General features: G+C 35.4%; 1 pseudogene; it reads left to right on the plus strand.

Moving 5' to 3' along the window:
* The first annotated feature begins 11,185 nt into the window (after positions 1 to 11,185).
* Positions 11,186 to 11,284, plus strand: LOC121472464 (annotated as a pseudogene).
* The last annotated feature ends 13,087 nt before the right edge of the window (positions 11,285 to 24,371 follow it).

Consider the following 24,371-nt stretch of genomic DNA (forward strand, 5'->3'; position numbering starts at 1 on the left):
CAACTGAAGAATGAAACTCAAGGCTGTGAGTAACAGGAAGATGGATATTTATTGACATAGGAGGAGATACCAAAAACATTCTTGAAGAATATTTATCAAAATATCTACACTGGGTATGTTTTGGTTAAAACAGCAACAACAAAAACTCCTTCCTTACCCTCCCCTTCCTTCTCCTCTCTACCCTCTCACACTTTTTCCTCCACTAATCCATTTCTGTCTCTTTGATTATTATATTTTATTCTTGTACAAGGAATATGCATCATTTGTGTAATGAAAACAATCAAAATTTAATTTATAAATCTATTTTACATAACTGGTCCTTCCTGCTTGGTTTTGTTTTTGGTAACTATAGGCCTAGATAAATATATGAGTATGCAAAGATATAGATGAAGGCTTAGAACCAGCTGTAACTATAGCAAACAAAACTATCTGCTAAAATGCCAAAATATGACATTATGGGACCTACTGAGTAATATGTCACACATAGTTGTAACAGCTGCTTGCACATTGAGTTTCGTTGCTTGCTTAAACATCTACAGTGTTTTCATGACCTTTGCTTTTAATGACTGCATGATAATAAATTAAATAAATTCCCCAGTGCGAATGTGAACTGGTGCAGCCACTCTGGAAAACTGTGTGGAGGTTCCTCAAAGAGTTAAAATTAGATCTGCCCTGAGACCCAGCAATTGCACTGCTGGGGATTTACCCCAAAGATACAGATGCAGTGAAACACCTGCACCCCGATGTTTCTAGCAGCAATGTCCACAATAGCCAAACTGTGGAAGGAGCCTCGGTGTCCATCGACAGATGATGGATAGAGAAGATGTGGTCTATGTATACAATGGAATATTCCTCAGCCATTAGAAACGACAAATACCCACCATTTGCTTCGACGTGGATGGAACTGGAGGGTATGATGCTGAGTGAAGTAAGTCAATCAGAGAAGGACAAACATTATATGGTCTCATTCATTTGGGGAATATAAAAAATAGTGAAAGGGAATAAAAGGGGAAAGGAGAGAAAATGAGTAGGAAATATCAGAGAGGGTGATGGAACATGAGAGACTCCTAACTCTGGGAAGTGAACTAGGGGTGGTGGAAGGGGAGGTGGGCGGGGGGTGGGGGTGACTGGGTGACGGGCACTGAGGGGGGCACTTGACGGGTTGAGCACTGGGTGTTATGCTACATGTTGGCAAATCGAACTCCAATAAAAACATAAACAGAAAAAAAAATTCCCTAATGCATATATTCAGACACGATAATATTCACTTTTCTGATCCACTTAACATAACAAAGGTAAGTAAATAAGATTTTCTACTGTATATTAAATATTTCATGTCTTCTAATTTTTTTTGCTTATTTACATTTAACCCATAATGTAAATTGTTTTTATTTTGATATTGAAGATATAAACAAAACTTTTTCTCCATTTATTCCAATATCCCTCAACCTTTTTTTTTTTATTTTTATTTATTTATGATAGTCACAGAGAGAGAGAGAGAGAGAGGCAAAGACACAGGCAGAAGGAGAAGCAGGCTCCATGCACCGGGAGCCCGACATGGGACTCGATCCCAGGACTCCAGGATCACGCCCCTGGGCCAAAGGCAGGCACCAAACCGCTGTGCCACCCAGGGATCCCTCCCTTAACCTTTCTTTATGAAAATATCAGTTGTCCTCTAATGGATTAGTAAATATTACCTTTCCAAATTGTCAAAATCTTATATCACATGGTAAATCAAATTTTCCTAATGTTAACATTTTTATAATAACCTTAAATTTATAATTTGTTTTATACAAAATTAATGTATACTTAATCTATTTTCCTTAACTTTCCTATAAAATGTGTACGTTGAATTTTGGTTTTAGATATAAAGCCTTTGTTACATTGAGCAACTATCTTTTATTTTCTTTTCTGTAGATCTAAAATCAGGATATAAACTAAATGTTACCACTTCAGAAACAAAGTCTTTACAAATGTGATATATTTCTAACTGCCTTTATATTAACATTCTTGCATTACTAGTTTAAAAACTTTTAGCTATCATTATTACTGGTTTTATTATTATTTATTTAGCTATTACTATTTTAAAATATTGATGATTTCTGTTTATCATGAGATTAGATATTTCATCCTATAATTACTAAAGAAAGAAATCTGTAATTTTTTTGGAACCAGAAAGCTTTATGATTTTATTGCAGATAGTTATCAAATATGGGAAACCTGCCACCACTTTTTGTAAGGAAAGTTTCTTTCCTCAAAAAAAAAGGGGGGGGTCTCTGATTCCACAGATAAGGAACTTAGAAATAGCCAGTATGTTTCACCAATAAATAATAAAAAGCTGAACAAACTGAAATAATCAATAACTCTTCTTAGATCCATAAAAGAAATGAGGTCACAGGACAAACTGATGTCCCCGAGATTGGAGAGAGTAAAAGGTGAATACGGAGAATCACAAGTTAGCAAAGCAGACATTTATAAACTGAAATCTCAACAGGAACCAATGCTGCAGTAGGAAAACCTGAACTATAGTAGACTAATTGCTGGTAGCTTAGAATGGTTAAGTCTGAGAGCTAAAAACTTCATAGGGACCCAGTCATAGGGGCACCCCACACAGTTTTGAGAGTCTTACTTCCAAGAACTGATTCAGGTTCTCACAGTGAAGATCATGGGAAAATCCCCTTGTGCTTCTAGCAGTGTTCAGGGAAAAGGATCATTTTGAGATATGCCAGACCATTCTGTTGTTGTTGTTGTTGTTGTTGTTGTTGTTGTTGTTGTTGTTGTTGTTGTTCTTCTTCTTCTTCTTCTTCTTCTTCTTCAGATTTTATTTACTTACTTATTTATTTATTTATTTAGAAGGAGAGAGAGAGTGCAGAGTGGGAGGGAAGAGTTACAGAGGAAGAGGGAGAAGCAGACTCTGCACTGGACACAGGGCTCTATCCCAGGACCCTGGAATCATGACCTGAGCCAAACTAGCTTGACTGAGTGAGCCACCCAGTCACCCCACATTGTTTTTAACAAAGGCACTCTCAGGATGAACTATTCCACCTGCTGGGGTTTTATCAGAGCCTGGTTGACTGGGGGGGGGGGGGGGGGCAGGGAGAAATATCAACTCTAGCCAGCTTTAGCTTTCCACACAGGAGAAAGGAGAAAGGAAATAGGAAACAGTGAACTCTAGCCCCCTCTAGCCATTTTGTCGCATCTAAGGGGGGAGAAGAAATCTGAGAAATACATCTGAAGCTCACAGTCCAGAGGTATAGCTCACTATAAGAGTGAGAACTAAAGTAATAATAATAATAATAATTGGTAGTAATAATAAAAAAGCTATAGAAAACTTCCCTTTCCGCAACATCAGACTGAGAATTTTAAACAACTATGATTAATATGCTGTAGGCTTCAATGGATAAAGTAATAGGAATACCAGAAAAAGAAGAAAGAGAGAAAAGGACAAAAGAAATCTTTGAAACAATATGGACTGAAAATTTTCCATGAAATAATATCAGCCACTAAACCACAGACTGCAAATCTCAGAAAACACCAAACAGGATAAATGCTTTAAAAACTACACTTAGCCATATCATCTTCAAACTATGGAAAGTCAAAGATAAAAAATTCGAAAGAAACCGGAGGATTAAAACTACAGAGGAGCAAAGATGAGAATTGTAATTTCTGACTTTTCCTCAGAAATTATTGCAAGGAAGAAGAGAATAGAGAAATATTGAAAGTGTTAAGGGAAGGGAAGAAAAACCCACATATGTTTAAAAATTGAAGGAGAAAAAAAATTGAAGGAGAAATAAAGACTTTTTCAGAGAAACAAAAATTGAGAGAATTTGGGAGATGCTCAAGGGCTAATAAACTGCCTTGACTCCCTGCTTACACACACACACAAAAAATGAGATTTGTTGTCAATGGAAGTGCCTTGAAAGAAATATTAAAATAAGTTTGTTAGAGAGAATGAAAATGATACAGGTTAGAAACTCAAATCTATGGACGTGAGAGAAGGGGAAATAAATGAAGGTAAAATAAATTTTTTCTTATTCTTAATTGATCTAACAATAACAGTTTGTTCAAAATACTAATGTCAAGAATATATTTAATTATCTATGCTTATTTATATATCATATATGCTTCCTTGTAAATGAAATGAATAAAAGCAATTGCATGAGGAATAGGAATGAGGATTTAGGATTATTTGTCATTAGAAGGAACTTACATTACTCATGAAGCAGCAGTATAATGTTATTTGAAAGTGAATTTTGATCCATTTTAAGTATATATTGCAAACTCTAAGATACTCACTAAAAAAAGAAGAAAGAGTAGTATAACTGATATATTAAGAAACAAAAGAAAACGAAATCATATAAAATATTGAAAGCCTCAAAAGGCAGAAAAAAGAGTAGAAGATAAAAATAGAAAGAATAAGCAATGTTAAAAAATATAGCACCGTAACAAATATGGTACATATTATTCAAACTATATCAATTACCACTTTGAAAGCCAATGGTCTAATTGCACCAATCAAAAGACAGAGACTGTCAGAGAAGATCAAAAACCAAGACCTAACTCTAAGTTGTCTATAAAAAACTCACTGTAAATATAAAGACACGTATAGATTAAAGGTAGATAAATGGAGAAAGATACGCTACGTTAACACTAATCAAAAGAAAACACAAGTAACTATATTATTTTCAGGCACAACAGATTTCAAAACGAGGGAAATTATCAGAGACAAAGAGAGGCATAAGATGGCCAATTCTCCAAGAAGATACGTAGTCCTTCATGTGTAGGCATCTAACACGTGGCATCAAAATACATGAGGTAAAATCTGATATGACAGTAAAGAGAAATAGATGAATCCACGATTATAGTTGGAGACTTGTTTACCCTCTATCAGAAATGGACATATTCCCAGAAGTAGAAAATCAGAAAGCGTAGTTTAACTCCACAACTCCATCAACCAACTGTATATAATTGACATCTATAGATAATGTCATCCAACAAGAGCGGAATACACATTCTTTCACGCTTGCATGGGACATTCACCAAGATAGACCATATTCTGAGCTATGAACATTCCTTGACAAATTTAAAGGACAAAAAAAAAAAAAAATACCATCCTCCCAAACCTACTCATTCTCCAAATTATTGAATGTATACATATATGTTTTATTCAAGAAATCTCCAGAACATAGTTCTGCTTCCCATATTTTGGAACCCCTTATAGACTTTCCCTTCTTAGTGTCAGTGTGGTGAGAGAAAACCAGATCAGTCACATTTTGAAAGCCAACTGAAAAGAGTTTCCGGAAGGAAGATGTGTCCAACTGTGTCCATTGCTGACAAGTGAGACTTGATCTTTGGATTTGGCACTGGAGAAGACTCTCCCCGCCTGAGCCACAACAGTGGCTATGAAGACAAACTGGTTCAGAGAGTATGAGAGTATATTGGAAGCAAGTATATGCAACTCTTTCTAGAAGCTTTGCAAACAGCACAAAAGTAATGAGGCTGTGTATGCAGTGCCACTTAGGTGAATCTTTTCATATCAAATGGGGGATTCAATATCTATAACCATCTATTATCACAAGACAAGACTCTAGGATTTATCCCTGATTTCTCTTTTCCTCGTCATTCATTTGATCGACAAGACCTGTTGGCCCTCAAAATACGTCACCATTCTTAACTATCCCTTATGACTATGTGAGGAATCTGCATGACCTTAAGTCTGAGTGACAAATCCTGGAACATGTCACTGAGGGGAGGTGTACCTGAAGATCCCTCTGACTTCCCCAGCTGAAAGCAACCCCAATTTCTAGCACATCACAGGATGGTGGTTCCTGGTTCACTTACCACATCTGATTACTTTATCACTTTTTTTCTGGTTTATTTTTTTCACTGTTGATGGTTTGTTGTCTTATCTCGGGGGCGGGGCGGGCGGGAAACATTCCTATAAAAGCAAGAACATTTTCTATCTCATTAACAGTGTCCTTTGCATGCAGAGGAGTTACTAGGATATACAATGTGCTAAATAAATTTGGGGGGAGGAGGGTGACTACGCAAACATAAGCAATAAATAATATTAGAATGAGAATATCCTTTGGAGTAGCATTTAACTTAAAGATTTATTTGGGTAAAGTTGACTTCATTATAGAGTTTCTCTGTATTGGAAAATAGCTGATCTCCTCATTTTTAAAGATATTCTTATGTGGGGGCAGCTGAATGGCTCCGTCAGTTAAGCATCTGACTCATGATTTCGGCTCAGGTCATGAACTCAGGATTGTGAGAATGAGCTCTGCATCAGCTCTGCCTCAGAACAGGGTCTGCTTGAGATTCCCTGCCTCTCCTTCTTCTTCTCTCCCTGCTTGCTCTTTCTCTCTCTTTCAAATAAATAAAATCTTGAACAAATTCCTTAAAAATATATTCTTATGTGTCCTTCATATATATGAAAACATTTATGGCCAATTTTAAATTATTCCTAGTTACTTTATAATTTTATTTTATTACTGAGCATTTTAATCTGTCACTTACTGGTGATAATGTATTTATATTAATAGAAATACATCTTATTGTGTGTTGATGTATTATCTACCCCAGATGATAAAACTTTATGAGTCTTTTAAAAAAAGATTTTATTTCCTTATTTGAGAGAGATTGAGAGTGGTGAGAGAGAGAGTACAAGCCCATTTTGGGGCAGAGGGAGAAGCAGACTCCCCACTGGGCAAAGAGCCTGATGCAGGTTGATCCTGGGACTCCGGGATCATGACAAGAGCCAAAGGCAGACGCTTAATCTGCTGAGCCACCCAAGCACTCCCTTGATGAGTCTTAATATACTTTTGCTTATGTTCTTTTAAGTTTTTCTTTGTCAAAAGTTATACTATTTTGTAAATAGTTACCATATTCTTCCTTCATTATCCTTAACTTACAATATTTTTAAAAAAAACTGGTCTTTTTACATTGCCTAAAACTAAGAATGATCCATGTATTTTTATAAAGTTAGTTGACTACATAAATGACATGAGATGGATGAGATTTAAAACTCCTTAATGATATAATAATGGCTTAAAAGGGAATCTAGTATGACCCTGCAAGCCTCAATCCTCAATTCACTGTTAGCTTGCTCTAGCTTCCCCTGTGTCTATAAGTAAATATAGCTGAGATAGATTCTTTGTTTATCTGATTAGATTAGCTAATAATTTTGATCTACCAGTTGGTTGCCACATGATGACATATAACTGTAAGTGTATATTTATTTACTTTTTTACATTTACTTGACTACTTTTGGTCAGATGTTGCTTTATTTGATATTAAGTCTAATATTAAACACACTAATCCAATGCATATAGAAGACTGGTTTGTATACTCCTTGGGGTATAAAGGTGCATGGTTGCTCTATGCGAAGAAAAGAAGAAATTCTAGAATATTAAAAAGAAGAGGCTTTATATTACATGTAGAAGGCATAATGAACGATGCTAATAAAGTGTGAACCTAATGGATCTTCAGTAATGTACAGATAAAAATCTTTCTGAATTAACTCAGCAAATTGATGTTGTTAATGTGGCTAAAAATTCTTTCTCTTAGAATAGTAAATAGTCCCTATAAAATCTTTATATTTAACTTACTTGTGAAAATTATTTATCCGTAAATTGCATGAATAGCACTCTTGCCTTTCAAATTATCTCAAATTCTGTATTAATGGACTCTAAATTAATAAGGCTTTTCTGTATTTCAGCTATTCCATAATTAAACTAGCGATTTTTATCAGCTTAGAATTAAAGTCTTTCAATCTTGAAAGAACTAAAAATAGCAAACATTAATACAATTTAGCTATATTAGGGCATCATTTTCCTGAATTTTAAGGAACCATGATAGAAACTGATCTAAAAAGGTATACATCTTTCTGTTATATGTGTAAAACTTTCCATTTTAAGTTTTTTCTCAGTAGGAAAATATTTTCAAATGAATGTACAAGGTAATGAATTAAAAGTAATACTTAAAAGCATTTTTTTAGACTTAACCTTGCCTATGCTATATAAATATAAACACTGGTAATATAAAGTGGTATGGAGTAGCAATGATATATCACCATACAAGAAGAAAATAACACCTTTAGGAATGAACTTATGAATTAATAAGAAGTTTTTTTAATAAATTATTTCAGATTTGAATATGTATATAATTTTATAAGTATTTATTACTAATCATAATCTTATAATAAAATAGATACTTTTAAGCATTTGTTTTGCCCATATATGTCTTGATTGTTTGTTTATGAAAGTGTGTTTCTGAATAGCTGGTTTCAGACAATTTGACTGGATTTATATCAGCAAGGTGAAAGGAATGCAAGCAATGCTTCTCAACATATGAATAGGTAGGGTATGTGTATACACATTCACAGTTGGATTTTCCCAATTAGGCAAATAAAAAGTTTTAAAATTTGGATGAAAAAGGAATTTTTCTCAGACTATTCAAACCAGGACAAAAATTTTTAACCTGATATCCATGAATATGCTTTATACTCTGAATCCCTGAAGTCATATTTATATTTTGGGTTATAAGCATCTCTTTTAGGGGGTTTGTTTGTTTGTTTGTTGGGGTTTTGTTTCTTTCTTTCTTTCTTTCTTTCTTTCTTTCTTTCTTTTTACTTATTTATTTTTTTAGAAAGAGATTCAGAGCTTTCATGAGAATCTGAATGGCATCCATGACAAGGAAGTGAAAGCACTCCTTAGCTAGAGGAATGTAATAATATGTACCTGAGGAACAACCTAATGACCTCTGAGGAAGTCTACTTTTACACTTCTGGGCAGATATGTGGAAGTTTTATTGAAACAGAAATGAGAGACATCTCTACTCCTCAAACTCTACATTCTTTTAAAAATTAATACTCAAGAGTGTTTTTGCTTATTTAATCTGTATTCTTGGCAGATCTCAAAAACTCCCAATAGAGAAAATTAAATCATTTTTATTTACTGACAAATTTAACTATGGAGATGATGTGTACCCCTCATTACAGAAATGTCCGAAATGAAAATTCTCTATTCTAAAGCTGTGCATATTTTAAATGTCTTAATAAAACATTTTAAAATAATCACATTTTTACTTTCAGATTACTCTTGCTTTAAAGATGACGGTGAAAAGTTTAATTCAAAATGAAACGGACGAGGATCTGCTATCAATATTATCTGAACAGGGAATTGGAACTGGCCTCTCCAAAAGAACAACTGGACAAGCTAAAGAAAATAATTAAACATATGTAAAGCAGGTAGAACTAAATAGATGGTGTGGTATTATGTAGTTGAAATCCAAGAAGAAGAATATCTAGAGAAATAAAATTTTCTCTTTGTGTTTTCATAAGGGAATCTGTTCATCATAGTGTAGGGTCTCATATACAAAGTAAGAAAATGAGCAGTGTGTTCCAAAGACTCATGGGGCTAGGAAGAAAAACCATTAAGATTTAGAGCCCATTAAGAAAGGAGAGCTGTTTATTTTTGAGGGTAGCACCGTAGGAGAGCAGTTTTCAAAGTGTGGCCCATGGATCCTAGATAATTACTCCTCATCTAAGTTCCAGAAGGAAGCACAGAGGAACAAATGAAAAAAAAGATCTAATACACAAAATACATATAAATTGGAATCTTGGAGTCAGAGGAGTAAGTTGGAGCAGAGGCAATATTTGAAAAGACAGCAAAGGATATCATACCACATATTTAACAACATACAAGATAAATTTGTATAAAGCACATCTAATGCTGAAAAACAAAGTCAAAAGAAAACTCTGAAAGTAATCAGAGAAAAAGACATATTACTTACTTCAAAAATACAAAAGAGCAACTAAGACTGACAATGTAACGACTAACTAGTCAAGGGAGGAAATATAGAGTGATAGGAAAAAACCTTACAAATGAAGACAAAAAAGGAAAGATAGATCAGATGATATAAATAGCAAACCAATAATAAGAGGGTAAATTGGAACAAATTATGAGTAAATATACTGACTATAAATGATTTCCATACTCAAAAGCTAAAGATTTGTCATATGGAAAATAAAAATTTCAGAAAGCAAAGTTTTACTTTATAGAACACGCCTAAATAAAAGAATAGAGAAATTAAAAAAGATAAAAGAAGAGAAATCAAAAGGCCTTTAAGGAAAATAAAATGATAACAGTAGATGGGAAAAGGAGCAAGAGAACATCATAATGATAACATTTTAATTTAGGAGAGTCTAGACTGGGACAAGGTGAAGTAAGTGAGGCACCTGGCACATCATTTAAAGGACTCACTCTCAGTTACCAGTTCTGCACTTGTATGACTCTGAGCATGAGAACATCCCTAAAATGATGTACCCTAAGCACCTCAGTTGATTCATCCTGGTTCTGGCTCTGTCAGAAAACAAATCAGTTCTTAATGCCTATGCATCTATTAACTTAGCCTTAAAATAATAAAGCAAAACTTGATAGAATTTAAGGAGAAAATAACATATCTATATTCATAGTTGGAAATAATGAGTCTTTTATAATCAAGAGAATAAGCAATAGTCGTTAACAATAAAATAAAATATTTGAAAATTATGATCAACAAGCTTAACCTAACTGGTGTGTATAGGACCTACCTATGTATATAGAAACTACACTAATTTATACATATTTATTTGAATATGTACACAGCATTTAAATAATCACCATATGCCAAGCCATAAAACAATTGTCAACAACTTTAAAGAATTTAAAACATGCAAAGCATGTTCCATGACTGAAGTACAGTTAATCTAAGAGTCAATATCTAAATGTTTACTAAAAATCCTTACATGTTTGGGAATAAAGAACTGTATTTCAAATAACACATGAATAAAATAAGAAATCAAAAGGGAAATTAGAAATTATGATCTCAGTGATAATAAAAATAGTTCATGAGATGCCTGGGTGGCTCAGCAGTTGAGCATCTGCCTTCAGCTCAGGTTGCGATCCCAGAGTTCTGGGATTGAGTCCCACATCAGGCTCCGCAGAGGGAGCCTGCTTCTCCCTCTGCCTATGTCTCTGCCTCTCTCTCTATGTCTCTCATGAATAAATAAATAAAATATTTTTTAAATAATAAAATAAAAATAAAAATAGTTCATATTTAAACATGTGGGATGCAACTAAAACAGTAGATGAAAATTTTCAACCACATTGCAAGTGTCAAAAGTGTATTAGAAATTATTGTAGTGCTCACTTCGGCAGCACATATACTAAAATTGGAACAATACAGAGATTAGCATATCCCCTGTGCAAGCATGCAAATTCGTGAAGGATACCATATTTTTTAAGACATAGTGAAAGGGATTATATGGGAAAGGAGGGAAAATGAGTGGAAAAATTAGAGAGGGTGACAAAACATGAGAGACTCCTAGCTCTGGGAAAGGAACAAAGAATTGTGGAAGGGGAGGTGGGCGGGGGGATAGGGTGACTGGGCGACGGGCACTGAGGGGGGCACTTGAAGGGATGAGCACTGGGTGTTATACTATATGTTGGCAAATTGAACTTCAGTAAATAAATAAGTATATTTATATATAAATATAAATATTATAAATAAATATTAAATATTTATTTATAATAAATATTATGTATATAAAGAAATTACTGTATAATTGTTTTGAGGAATCTACCCTAAGGAAATAAATAACCAAAGATTCAGGTAATAGGGGCACCTGGGTGGATCACTGGCTCACTCTGTTAAGTGTCTCTTTCGTCTCAGATCATAATCTCAGGGTCCTGGGATTCAGCCCTGCATCAGAGTCCTTACTCAGCGAGGAATCTGTTTCCCCCATTCTCTCTGCCCCTCCCTCCCACCCCATCTCCAACCCATGCATGCATACTCTCTCTCTCTCAAATAAATAAATAAAATCTTAAAAATATGTATTTTATAAAAGATTCAGGCAATATTTTAATAATAGTTCTCCAAGGTAGGGGAATAGTTAAAATATTATACTAAATCCATGGTTTTCAATACTACACAATCATAAAAATGTTATTTTTTTCTCATATTGGAATGTATGCATGATATAAAATTAATCAGAAGAACAGACAACAAAGTTGTGTAAATTAGTATAATCTCAACTATCTTGTGTATGTCATCAAATGTTAATCATGTTTCCTCTGAGATGTCTGAATTAAAGTTAGGGGTTTTACAAAGGAATAAATAAGCAAACAAAAAGCAGAATCAGACAGATAAATACAGAGAACAAACTGATGGATGCCAGAGTGGGAGTTGAGGTGGGGAATGAGCAAAATGGGTAAAGGAATAGTGGGAGATAGAGGCTTCCAGTTATGGAATGAGTTAGCCATGAGCATAAAAGGGGGAGCATAGGAAATATAGGTATTATAATAAGGTTGGATGGTGACGGATGGCAGCTACCCTTGCAGTGAGCATATTATAACTTATAGAGAAGCTGTATCTTCTGCTGTACACCTGAAACTAATGTAGCATTGTTTGTTAACTATGCTCAAGTAATTTTTTTAATTAAGGGTTTATTATTTTTAATTTTTGACTACCCTTTTGCCTTTTGCTAGTTTTTTAAAATAGAATTTTTAATCAGAAAAACAAAAAGTTACTTCTAAATACTTGTGTTTTTGCAATGTTATCTAGTAGAAGATCCCATATTACAAGTCAGCTTTGGTGCCTTAATGAGTAATGTGCCTGGAACAACAGCAGTTGTCATGTAGGGCTGGTGTCATCTGGGGGATCCACAGGGCTCAGGCCCCTTTTGTATGCACTCGAATTGTCTAGCTTTAAAATGTCAGAACTGGAAGCAAAACTATGGAGATAAGCAGTCTGTAATAGGAGGCCCTCTCCCCCAACTTAACTTTCCAGGAGAGATCTGAAAAGTCTGCATCCTGTGGACCCCAGAAGGCTTTGTTCCTCTCAGGCATCCACTATCATTCCTGGGTCTTCCTTTCTCTGGGACAGAAGAATTGAACAAACATCACTCAAGGTTTCTTTTCCACCCCTAACACACTGCTTTGGGTTTTCCCAATGACCAGCCAGCTTTCAGGATTTGGAAGCCTGACTACTAAATTTATAGCAAAATGCTGGACTTTGCTCATCTGTGGCTCTAGGAATTGACCTTTACTGGACCACTTCTTTTTAAGATAGATTGATTGATTGGTTGGTTGGTTTTCGAGAGAAAGTGTGTATGTAGAGGGAAAGAGAGAGAATCCTTGAGCAGATTCCCTGCTGAGCAGAGTCCAATGCACGACTTCATCCTAGGACCCTGAGACCATGACCTGAGTGGAAACGAAAAGTCAGATGCATAACTGACTGAGCCACCTGGGTGTCTTTCACTTGACCATTCTTTATTAAACATCGACTGGCACAGGTTTGGGCAATGGTAAACAAAAAGACTGCCCCGCGGAGCCTACAATCTAGTGGGAAAGACAGAAAATTGGCAACATGCATAAAAGTAGGTAGATTATACAAATGTCATAGGAGATAAGAGATATGGGGGAAATTCCTGTAGAAGGGATGGGGTGAGCCCGTGGGAGGAGGACATGAAATAAAAACCATTCAGATGGGACTATTAGGACAGAACTTTGTTAGAAGATGATCAGAACCATTTGACTTTTCAAAGCCCTGAAATTCTTAAGTGCCTTCCCTGATATAAAGGACTTCTAGGAGGATACAAGGGCTTATACACATCAAAGACCCCAAAACTTGAAATCCCAGATTTGTTTAAACTGTTATTTCTGGGTTTTGGTGTACATACTAGTGCCTGGCAAATAAACTCTCTTTATGGTTTCTATTCTTTGCATGTCCTTTGAAACAGGTGAATAATTATACCCAGAAATATTTCACTTTAGTCAAACAAGCCAGCTTCTTTATTTGCCATCTTTTGACAACTTTGCATTGCCATTTGTCAGAGGTTCATGCAAACAAATTTCATCCAACACACGGTACCAGAAGCCCATAAGTACTTCATGCATTCACGAATCTTCACAAAATAAAACTTCTGGATCTGGAAATAAATTTAGGTGAATGGAAAATTACTTATCAGAAAATCTAGTGCACATTTTACTCCATCAGCTAAATTGTTCCAAAACTTAACAAAAACAAAATCGTATCAGCTTTTAGCATCTCTAATACATTCCTTTATTGCAGACAGCTTTTTGAATCACATTAAAACCACAGGATTGGAGTTGCCATGAGTTGCATTTTATCAGCACAAATAAGGGTGCTTTTTTTTGCCATACAAATTAGAGCGATTATTTCAACTCAAGCTGTGATAGTTCTGGGGAGAATGATTGCACATATATTATTCAAAAAAAAAAGGAAAAAGAAAAGAAAGAAAAAAGAAAAGATCACAGTAGGATTCTGCAATGCAAGTGCTTAGTTTTGTTTGTGTGTATGCTTTTTTTTTTAATCTAGCTACTTAGTAGTAATTTATTGCCCTATTACTTCCACACTTTGCTGAATTCAAAAAGTCTATACTTGTCATGTTTACAACTAAAGATACTCATAATCCTTTTTCTGTACTGAAACTTTAAAAATGCCACAAACCAAGCTAGACGTCATTTAAAAGCTGCTGATTACAAATTTAGAAGACTAAATGAAAAAGAAAGAACTGTTTTCTAAATTTCCATGTAGTCTGGCATCATACATTTAATAAATTCTTCAGCTGGTGCTTGTCAAAAGTGTATAGCTTTGTGCTCTGTGCTAAGGAGTGTCCAAAAGAAACAGATGCAGAGCTTCTCATAAAATGCCTTTCCTCAACCAGCTCCCCGTGAATATTTCGCAAGACCAGATTAAAGGGAAGTTCAGGAATACCTGCACCCTGCATTGAAATATTTGAGTGTAGAACAGATTATATAAAACTACATCCCTTCTTACTTTTATGTATAAAAATAAATTTCAGTGTTTTATAAACCTCAATAACTAGAAATAATTTGGCTTTCAAAATGTTGAAATTTACCTTATTTATATTAAATTTAAAATTCAAATTAATCTTGAAATAAAAATTCTAACCACTCCAAAGCTATTTATACTTTTGCTTCAGAATTTGTCACAAAACTGAGGCGAATCAAGCCCAGAATATGAAGAAATTAGTGCAAAGACTTTGGTGAGGTCAACAGGGGCTGCTTGGTGGCACAGGTAAAGCAAAGGGCTAGGTAAGGAAAAATAAGATGGCAGCCTATAAGGGAAAGGACTCTACTCATCTTCTTTTGGTTTCAATCAGCAGCAGAAGAATGGAGATGTTGGGCAAAGCTGAAAGAGAATTCTCAATTCTTCCCAAACCAGTGCTTCTGGGGGCACTGCTGGAGGTTTACTTAAGAAGAAATAAACCCACAGCTTTATATATCAGGTGGGTAAAATAGGAAAAACACATTCTAATTGCTTGTGAAATTAATAGAATTTATATATAAAAGGCATTCTGAAATAATTAATTTATTCAGACTATCCATTCATCGTTTGATATGTATGGATAGTCCCTAGTTGGTGCCAATTGACTACAGCTTGGTGGAAGATCAGTTATGTATTAATGGTGCGATTAGAAAGGGAACATATCACCAATCAACGTCCCTTGAATATTTTCTGTAGGAATTAGTAAAAACTTCATTAATGAATTTCCCCAAGTGTGATTCTATTAAAATCCAGAGTCATTTCTCCAGAGGCTTATGGTTTTTCACTTGGAGTTTTAAAAACCACACTATATGCTGCAGCCATGTGGAAGGATTCCTTGAGCTTGTTAAAACTATAAATCAACTATAGACACTAATTAAAAAAAAAGAGGTCTCTTTCAAACTCCTATGAGATTTTCTTACACTTGAGAAGTATATCACGGGTATAAATGCTAGATATTTTACTTCTCCCTCTCCTATTCCAGTTTGCTTCCTTTGATTTGGTTTCATCTAAAGGGGCAGAAAGATATATCAAAATCATTATTAAAAAGATGTTGACATCCTCTAGATGATAAACTAAACTTAGCTTTAAAGGTAAGTAAGACATTTGAATTTAGACTTTTCTATTTAAGTATCAGAGGATATCTCAAATCAAGGAAAAGTAGCGAGCATCTACATTGTTTCACCTGAGGCATAACTAAATGGAAGGTGCCCTTCAATCAGAGCCATAAATTATATCCTGAGTATCAGAAGAAAATTGCAATATGAATATACATAAATCATTAAAAATACAATCTGTCTTTGCAAGCTATGTATGAAATGAAATGAGATAAACTATATGGCCATATTTCAAGACAAGAAGGAAGCCCAGAATAATTTCTGCTGGATGGACAATAGTGATGTTATTATGATAAAAATTTGCCCAAACTATCATTAGTGTCTACAACAGAGAAAAGATAGCAATTATTATTATTAGATTAAGTAACAAATAAAAATAACTGAATGTGTAGTAGAGAAAGAGTAGATGAAATATCAGGAAATGTATTTTAATTATAAGGCTGGTTAAGTAATGAAACAGTTGGCAAGGGAGGTTTACTTTCATCATGGTCAAAATTGGCTTCAGCTCCAGTAAGACATTCTTTCAGAAAGCTTTTTTTAATGACATTGTTTACCAATTTGCTGATTTTCCTATACCAAACAGCTTCTGAGGGCTCCTCATACTACCACAGAAGATATAATCTAATTAAATATGATATGATCTTAAAATTAGGTAATCTCAAGGTTTTTTCAACTTCAAGTGTTTGCCATAGGTCTAAAAACTAAGAGTTTAATGAGGAAAAAAATAACTATTTAAAATATACTTTTGGATTTTGACAATAGAGAACACACTGATGGTTCCCAGAAGGGAGGTGAGTGGGGATGATGGGGGAAATAGGTGATGGGGATGAAGGAGTGCACCTGTTGTGAAGAACACCGGGTCTTATATGGAGGTGTTGAATTACTATATTGTACACCTGAGACCAATATTACACTGTATGTTAACTAATCAGAATTCAAATAAAAGCTTTAAAAAATAATAAAGACTTTTGGTATAGAGAAAACTTAATACATATGTAAGATATTATAGCAGAAGGTATAGAAGTCCATTTCTATTAACCAAGAGATAAATATGTAATGACAAATTGCCTACATAAGGGGAATTAAGAGATGTGCTCAATTTAATTCATTGCTGAAATAAAATATTTCTTATGTGCAGAATAGCCTTACATAGAAAAATATATTTATTCATTGGGTAAATATAGAAAAGAAAATAATTACTACTGAAGCAAAGAATGACTTAAGCCTAACCCTGTATTCACTGGGTCATTCCCCATACAGCTTTCAAAGATTTTTGCCTCTGTTCCAATTTTCTTCTATCATTTCAAATTATAATTTTATAAAAAAAGAGAGTATTGCTTAGTGGTTAGCATAATGTGATGCAATAATTGACAGAGGATTTTGAAGCCTTGAGATGAAAAAGAAATATAGGCACAATCTTTTTAGTAATAAGTGTTATTACATAGATTGGGCTCACACTTGTTTTAAGTTTCAGGACACTAATAAAGGATATATGACCTATATTACTGAAAGCTGCGTAGGTACTTTGCTAATTGCTAAAAATAAAAGGCTAAGATAGACACAGTGTCTATCTTTATCAAGTGGAGGATGAGAGCAATAATTGACCGATTACAATTAGAACCAATGCCTCAAAAGAGAAAAAACTAAAGGTCTGATGTTTGAACAATAATGGAAGGCTTTCCCCAGAAAATCAAAAGGCAAATGAGTAAGCCAGGAAAAATAATGAGGAGAAAATATTCTAGCCAGGGAAAACTGCGTGTGCAAAGGCCCTGAGTTGAGAGGTCTTATCACATGAGAAGAAAAGACAGATAGTCGGTGTGGTTGGCACGTAAAAATTCACAAAGGAAGTAAAGGCAGATGAGATTGAAGAGCCATGCTGGACCCAGGTCCTGCAAGCTTTTAAGGCTCCATTTAGAATTTTTCAGTTTATCCTAGATCAGTGCAAAATGATTCAAGTGTGAGACAGGAAAGTGATACTAGGATTTCATATGTTAGCTCACTGAATTATTGACCACCAAAGCCAGTGGAATGGACTAGAGGTCTGATTTCCAGGGACAAGAGAAATCAGACAAATCCAGACTGAATTATATAAGCTAATGTTTGGGATGACTTAATCCCACAAATAAGATATGGTTACAAGAATATTTATTTATGTTGCTGATAATCAAATTGAATTTGTGACAAACATAGGGATCCTGGGCCTTATTCACTGTGAATCAAGACCCAGGTCAATGACAGGGAATGTGAAAAACATGATTTACCAAGTCCAGGGGATAAGGGTTCGCATAGGACAGACTAGAATCAAAGGCTCTGCAAGCATATACTTACTCCTTGCCTTTTTAACTTCTAGATGCTACCTACATCATTTGGCTCACGGCCTCTTTCTCACTGTCTCCCACCTCTGCTTCTTACCCTGGTACCCTGGTAAGAGCCCATATGACTACAATGGGCCCACCCAGACAATTCAGAATAATTTCCCTTGTTTCAAGATTCTTCACTTGGTTGCATCTGCAAATTCTCTTTTGTCATGCGGTGAAAATGAAAAAATAAATAAATATTTCATCTTTGCTCCCAATTCTTGACACGTACTTGGAATCTTTAGAGTTATAAGAGTTATGGGGTTATAAGATTGTGGTTTTATGCTAATGAGATGACTGGTAGCCTGAGGCCCCTAGAGAGCTTCAGAATAGGGGCTGGTCCCAGGAAAAATGAAGCATGTGTATTAGAGTTCTCCAGAAACACAGAATGTGTTTCACACACACACACACACACACACACACATATGCCACTGACTTATAAATGTTTTCACTTTATGATGGTGCAAAAGTAATAGACCTTATATAGAAACTGTACTTCAAATTTTGAAATTTGATTTTTCCCAGGCGAGTAATATGTGGTACAATACTCTCATGATGTTAGGCAGCAGCAGCAAGCCACAGCTTCCAGTTAGCCAAGCAATCACAAAGGTAAACAACCAATATACTGATAGCCATTTAGTTTTTCACTTTCAGTGCAGTGCTCAATAAATTATATGAGATATCCAACACTGTCTTATAAAATAGGCTTTGTATTAGATGATTTTTGCCCAACTGTAGGCTCATGTAAGTGTTCTGAGCACATTTATAGTAGGCTAGATTAAACGATAATGTTTAGTAGTTTAAGTGTATTAAATGCATTTTTGACTTACTATATTTTCAATTTAAGATGAGTTATTGGGACATAACTCCATAGCAAGTTGAGGAAGATCTGTATATAAAGGAAGATTTATTATAGGAATTGGCTCACACAGTTACAAAGGCTGAGAAGCCCCACAGTTTGCCATCTGCAGGCTAGAGAACCAGAAAAGTTGGAGGTACAATTTAGTTTCAGTACGAAGGCCTGGGAACCAGGATCTTCAATGTCCCAGGTCAGGAAAAGATGGACATTCTAGATGGAGAAAGACAGAATTCACCCCTTCTTGACCTTTGTCTTCTATTTTGGCCCTCGTGGATCAGAAGATGCCCACTCATATTGCTAGCAATAGGTCTGTACTCTACTGCATGAAATGCTTATCTCTTCCAGAAACACCCAAAAATAATGCTTTACCAGCTATCTTGGTATCCTCTAGATCAATAAAGTTGACACATAAAATGAACCATCATAGCAGCTTAGAGGGTTAAAACTCATCCCCATTCCTAAATTTCAAGGAGAAATGAGGGACTGGAAATCGGGTTAATCACTAATGGCCAATAATTTAATCAATCATGCCTGTATAATAGAATCTCCATAAAAACCCCAAACAACAGGGTTCAGATTGCTTCCAAGTTGATGAATACCTTGAGGTCCTGAGAGGGTGGCATGCCCAAAGAAAGCCTAGAAAGTCTATGCTTCTTCCACTATACATCTTTCATTGATGTATACAATTCAGGCTCTTCCTGAATTTTAGCTTTTATAATAAACTGATAAACATGAGTGAAGAGAGTTCTTGAGTTCTGTGAGCCATTCTAACAAATGATCAAATCTGAAGAAAAGAGAGAACCTCTGACATTGTAGCAAGGTCAGACAAAAGTGCACCATCTAATACTCAAGACTGGTGTCCTGAAGTGACAGTAATCTTGTGAGACTAAGCCCTTAAACTTGTGGGATCTGACATTAAGTCCAGGTATTTAGTGCCAGAATTGAATTGAATCATAGGACACCTGGTTGGTGTTTTGAGAGTTTGAGAATTGGTTATTGGTGTGGGAAAACAAAAACAAAACAAAACAATCCCATGCATTTGGTGTCAGAAGTGTTGGGAGTAGAAACAATTTACTTGTAAAGTCAAATATTCACAGGTTCACCAATTAGAAAATAAACATCTTTGGGAGCCCGTTATTCTGCTACCACAATCCTCCTTTTGATGCTTCCAAATTTATGTCCATCCCACATGCAAAATACATACATCCCATTCCAATATTCCCAAACATTTCAACCCATGATAGCATCACCACCCTTCCAAGTATCATCTAGATTGCAACAGCTCAAAAATCCCAATCTCATCATGTAAATTGTTTAAATCAATGATGGGTGAGACTCTGGGTAAAAATCCTTCCTGAGACACATTCCTTGCCATCTTGGACCTTGTGTAACTCTAGAAATAAGTCATATGTTCCCCAAATAAAAGTCTGAGATATGGAATGCCTGGATGGCTCAGTGGTTGAGCGTCTGCCTTCAGGTCAGGACGTGATCCCAGGATCCAGGATTGAGTCAAAATCAATGAGCTAAATGTCAAAGCTCATTGTATACAACTTCTGCTTTCTACATCGCTATAGAATACTATTCAACTAAGCTTTTTGCCCCTATATACCAAGAATCATCTTTCTCTAGTTTTTTTTTTCTTTCTCTAGTTTCCAATACCAAATTTCTCATTGCATTCTGAGGTCTCAACAACAGCACCTTGAATGTCCATATTTCTTCCAATAATCTATTCATGATCATTTAAATTTTCTTAATATAGGTTTTCTCTACAATGCTCCTTCCCTCTGAGTCTTCATTACCAGAGGAGTCGACTTGTTTCTACTTATAGCCTATTAAAGGTAATCTAGGCTATTTCTATCATACTCCACAAAATTCTTCCATCCTTACCCATTACCCTACTCCAAAGCTGCTTCCACATTTTTAGATATTTATTAAATCAGTACCCCATATCTGGTACCAAAATGTGTGTTAATTTCCTATCACTGCTAAGTAAATTATTGCAAATTTAGTCACTTAAAATGATACAAATATTTTTATCTTGAAGTTCTGGAGGCCACAAATTTAAAATCAGTTTCAGTGGACTAAAAAATCAAGGGGCAGCAAGGACTGTGTTCCTTTTGGGGGCCCTAGAGGAGGATGTGTTGCTTTGCCTTGTTCAGCTTCTAGAGACTGCCTGTGTTCCTAGAATTGTGGTCCTCTCCTTTTATTGTCATCTCCTTCTTTGATTATCATTGCCTTGACTCCTTCTTTCACTTTAAAGGTTTTTGTGACTGTGTCAGATAATATAGATAATACAGAATACCAGATAATACAGAATAATTTCCCCATGTCAAGATCACATCAACAAAATAATCTTTGCCAACAAGGTAATATAGTCACAGGCTCTGGAGATTGGGACATGAACATCTTTGGGAATCATTATTTTGCCTAACACAATGGCATAGGCAAATTTCTGGGAAGAATAAAAATACTGTCCTAAGCATACAAACCTCCCTTCCCAGAAACCAACTGAAATTTGAAACACCTTCAGCAATAGCAAAAATCAGGAATGTTTATCAATTGTACTTTCTTTTAAATAGGATAGAAAAGAGTAAATTGAATAAGGATTCACAGAGCCCTCTCAGACTTCATCAGATTTCATCTTCTTGATGAAGCACCAATTTATTTTAAGGCATCAGTAGAAAGATCTAGGCAGAAGACCCCAAGATAGCCCTAATTAGATGAGCAAAGATGGCGAGGAAAGGCTACCTCAGGAGAAGAAGGAATTAGTTCACTGGGAATCTCACTTGTGCTGTAGGTCAATGTGTAGGAAGTTGTGCTAAGCTGCCTCGGGGAAACAGTGATGCCAAACTGAAAGCTTCTCCCTAATTTATAATCAACCTAATGCACTGAAATTCTTTTTTCTGCTATTCCTTCATCTATTCATTCATATACTCATTCAACAGATATTTGTTAGTTAGATGTTCGTGAGTACCCCCACCTCTAACACAGTTTCCTGGATACATCAGTGAATAAAACAAAGTCTCTCCTCATAAAACCCACATTCAGTTAGGAAGCAAAGATAATAGAAAACGAGTAAATGAAAATGGTATCAAGTAGCACTAAGTTTTATAAAAGAAAATAATGCAAAATGAGATAAGAAGGAAGGGAAGAAGGGAATTAGAGAGATTTGAGCAAGAATATTTGGGCAGAGGCCTGTAGGAGAGAAAAGGAGCTATCTGAATGGATGGTTAGGGGTTAGGCAGAGAGAAGAGCAGAATCAAAGCATCTCCACATGACATGTTCTAAAGACAGTGAGGAGCCAGTATAGTTGAAGAGGGGAAAGCAGGGGACATTTAGAAAGTAATAAGATTAGAAAGGTGGTCTAGGGGCTGAACATGTAGGTCAAGCCTCTGGATTTTATTCTAAAGCTATTGGAACAAGGGAGAGCAGAGATTCAATTTACATTTTAAAAGGTAGGCAGCGGCTTACCAGCTACCAGGGAGGCATAAGAGCCAGTAAAAGTAACACAGATAGTAGTTTGTTGTTGCAGTAAGTAAGTAGGGCAGCTTTAATTAGAACTCCGCTCGTCCACTGTAATATGGAAAGAGAAAAGAAGAGCATGATAGTGGACTGCTGGAAAGAGGGTGGTATTGTTCTTTCACTCTGTCTACCACTTGGAGAACTCCGTCAGCTTCCTGAACAGACCCAGTGGCCTCAGTGATCAAACTTGTAGAGAATTGAGCTTCTCCATGCCAGTGGTCCTCTATAAGGTGGACAGGCTCTCCCCCAAAAGAGAGACAGAGATTCACACTAAAATGAAAGCAGAGTATATAATATGAGAGACAATACTAGTGGATGCCAGGTCCCAAAAGATGGCTCAATAAAGAAAGCTAGTCAAGGTCAAGGTGACCACAGGAAATTCAGTTAAAAAAAAAAAAAAAAGACACCCAGGACCAAGAATCCCTTGTAGGAGAGATCTTGATCTACACTTGATCCCCACTGTCCTGGGGCAGCTGGATAAACAAACTAGTAAGAGTAACTTAGCCCCCTTAATAATCATCCCGAAAACTATGGAGAGTACTCCGACAAAGTCCAGATATACCTCTATTTATTTGGGATAAATTTATAAGCAGACATAGATCTCTTCTTTCCCATATATGAATTTTAAAAGGGGGGGAAGGCACATTAGGGCCTTGATTTAATTTGCATCAGATAAGAAAAAACAACACTAACACTTGGGTTCTATTTGAAATAAAGGTGAATTTAAGACAGCAGCAAGGTGGAATCTCCTAACCCTCTGAGAACATGTCAGTAGCTATGCCATATCTTCCCAGAAAACACCTACAAAAAGGTTCAATTTACATTTCAGGGCAATTTATTCTTATATGTAGACAATGACCACTGTGATATTCATATAATAAAGCAATAGCCCCTTATTTGAAAATATCATGATAGCACTATCAAACCTTGCAAAATTTTGCTACAGCTACCTCAAAATGTGAAACATCTAAAACTCAATGACTAAATAGGAAAGAACTAAATAAATTAATACAGTGTCAACAATGACTGAAAAATAACAACTGCAAAATGTGAGATCTGTAGATAGAAGTTAGTAAAGAAGCCAAAAATTTAGAAACCAGAAACCAGAAAGTACAATTAAAAAAAAAAAACATATTTATCATGATGCTCTAACTCTCCTTCAAAAAATGTGCTAAGAATATATCCCAATAATAATAATCATTATATCAGAGAACTGTCAGAGTTTATTTTGATTCATATTTCTCATTTGGTTCTGTGTTTTGTTTTTCATATAATAAATCTTCAATACATTTAAGTTTGAACAATACATGCAAGTTTCTGTCTTGAATTTAGATAAGATGAAAAGAGATCACTCCTACACTTACAGCAACAATAAAACAATGCTAGAAAATCTATAAATTCAAAATTTTTCTTGAACATATCAGAAAGCCAAGGTCACTGAGTGACCAATTAACTTGAAATTTAAGGAAAGGTAGGCTTTCCTAAGTAGAGATAAGATGGTTTTCCTAGGTTAGATGCTAGTAGGCGCTGGGAAGAATTCATCTGGAATTTGTAATGACTCACAAAGGACTGATGGTGGATTAGCAAGAGAATACAGAACCCATGGAAACTACAGACACAAGACAAATTCAACCCCATCTGCAGGCTCTTCTCCAAAAACCT

This window comes from Vulpes lagopus, chromosome 11 (genome assembly GCF_018345385.1).
Source record: "Vulpes lagopus strain Blue_001 chromosome 11, ASM1834538v1, whole genome shotgun sequence".
NCBI classification, from domain to species: domain Eukaryota; kingdom Metazoa; phylum Chordata; class Mammalia; order Carnivora; family Canidae; genus Vulpes; species Vulpes lagopus.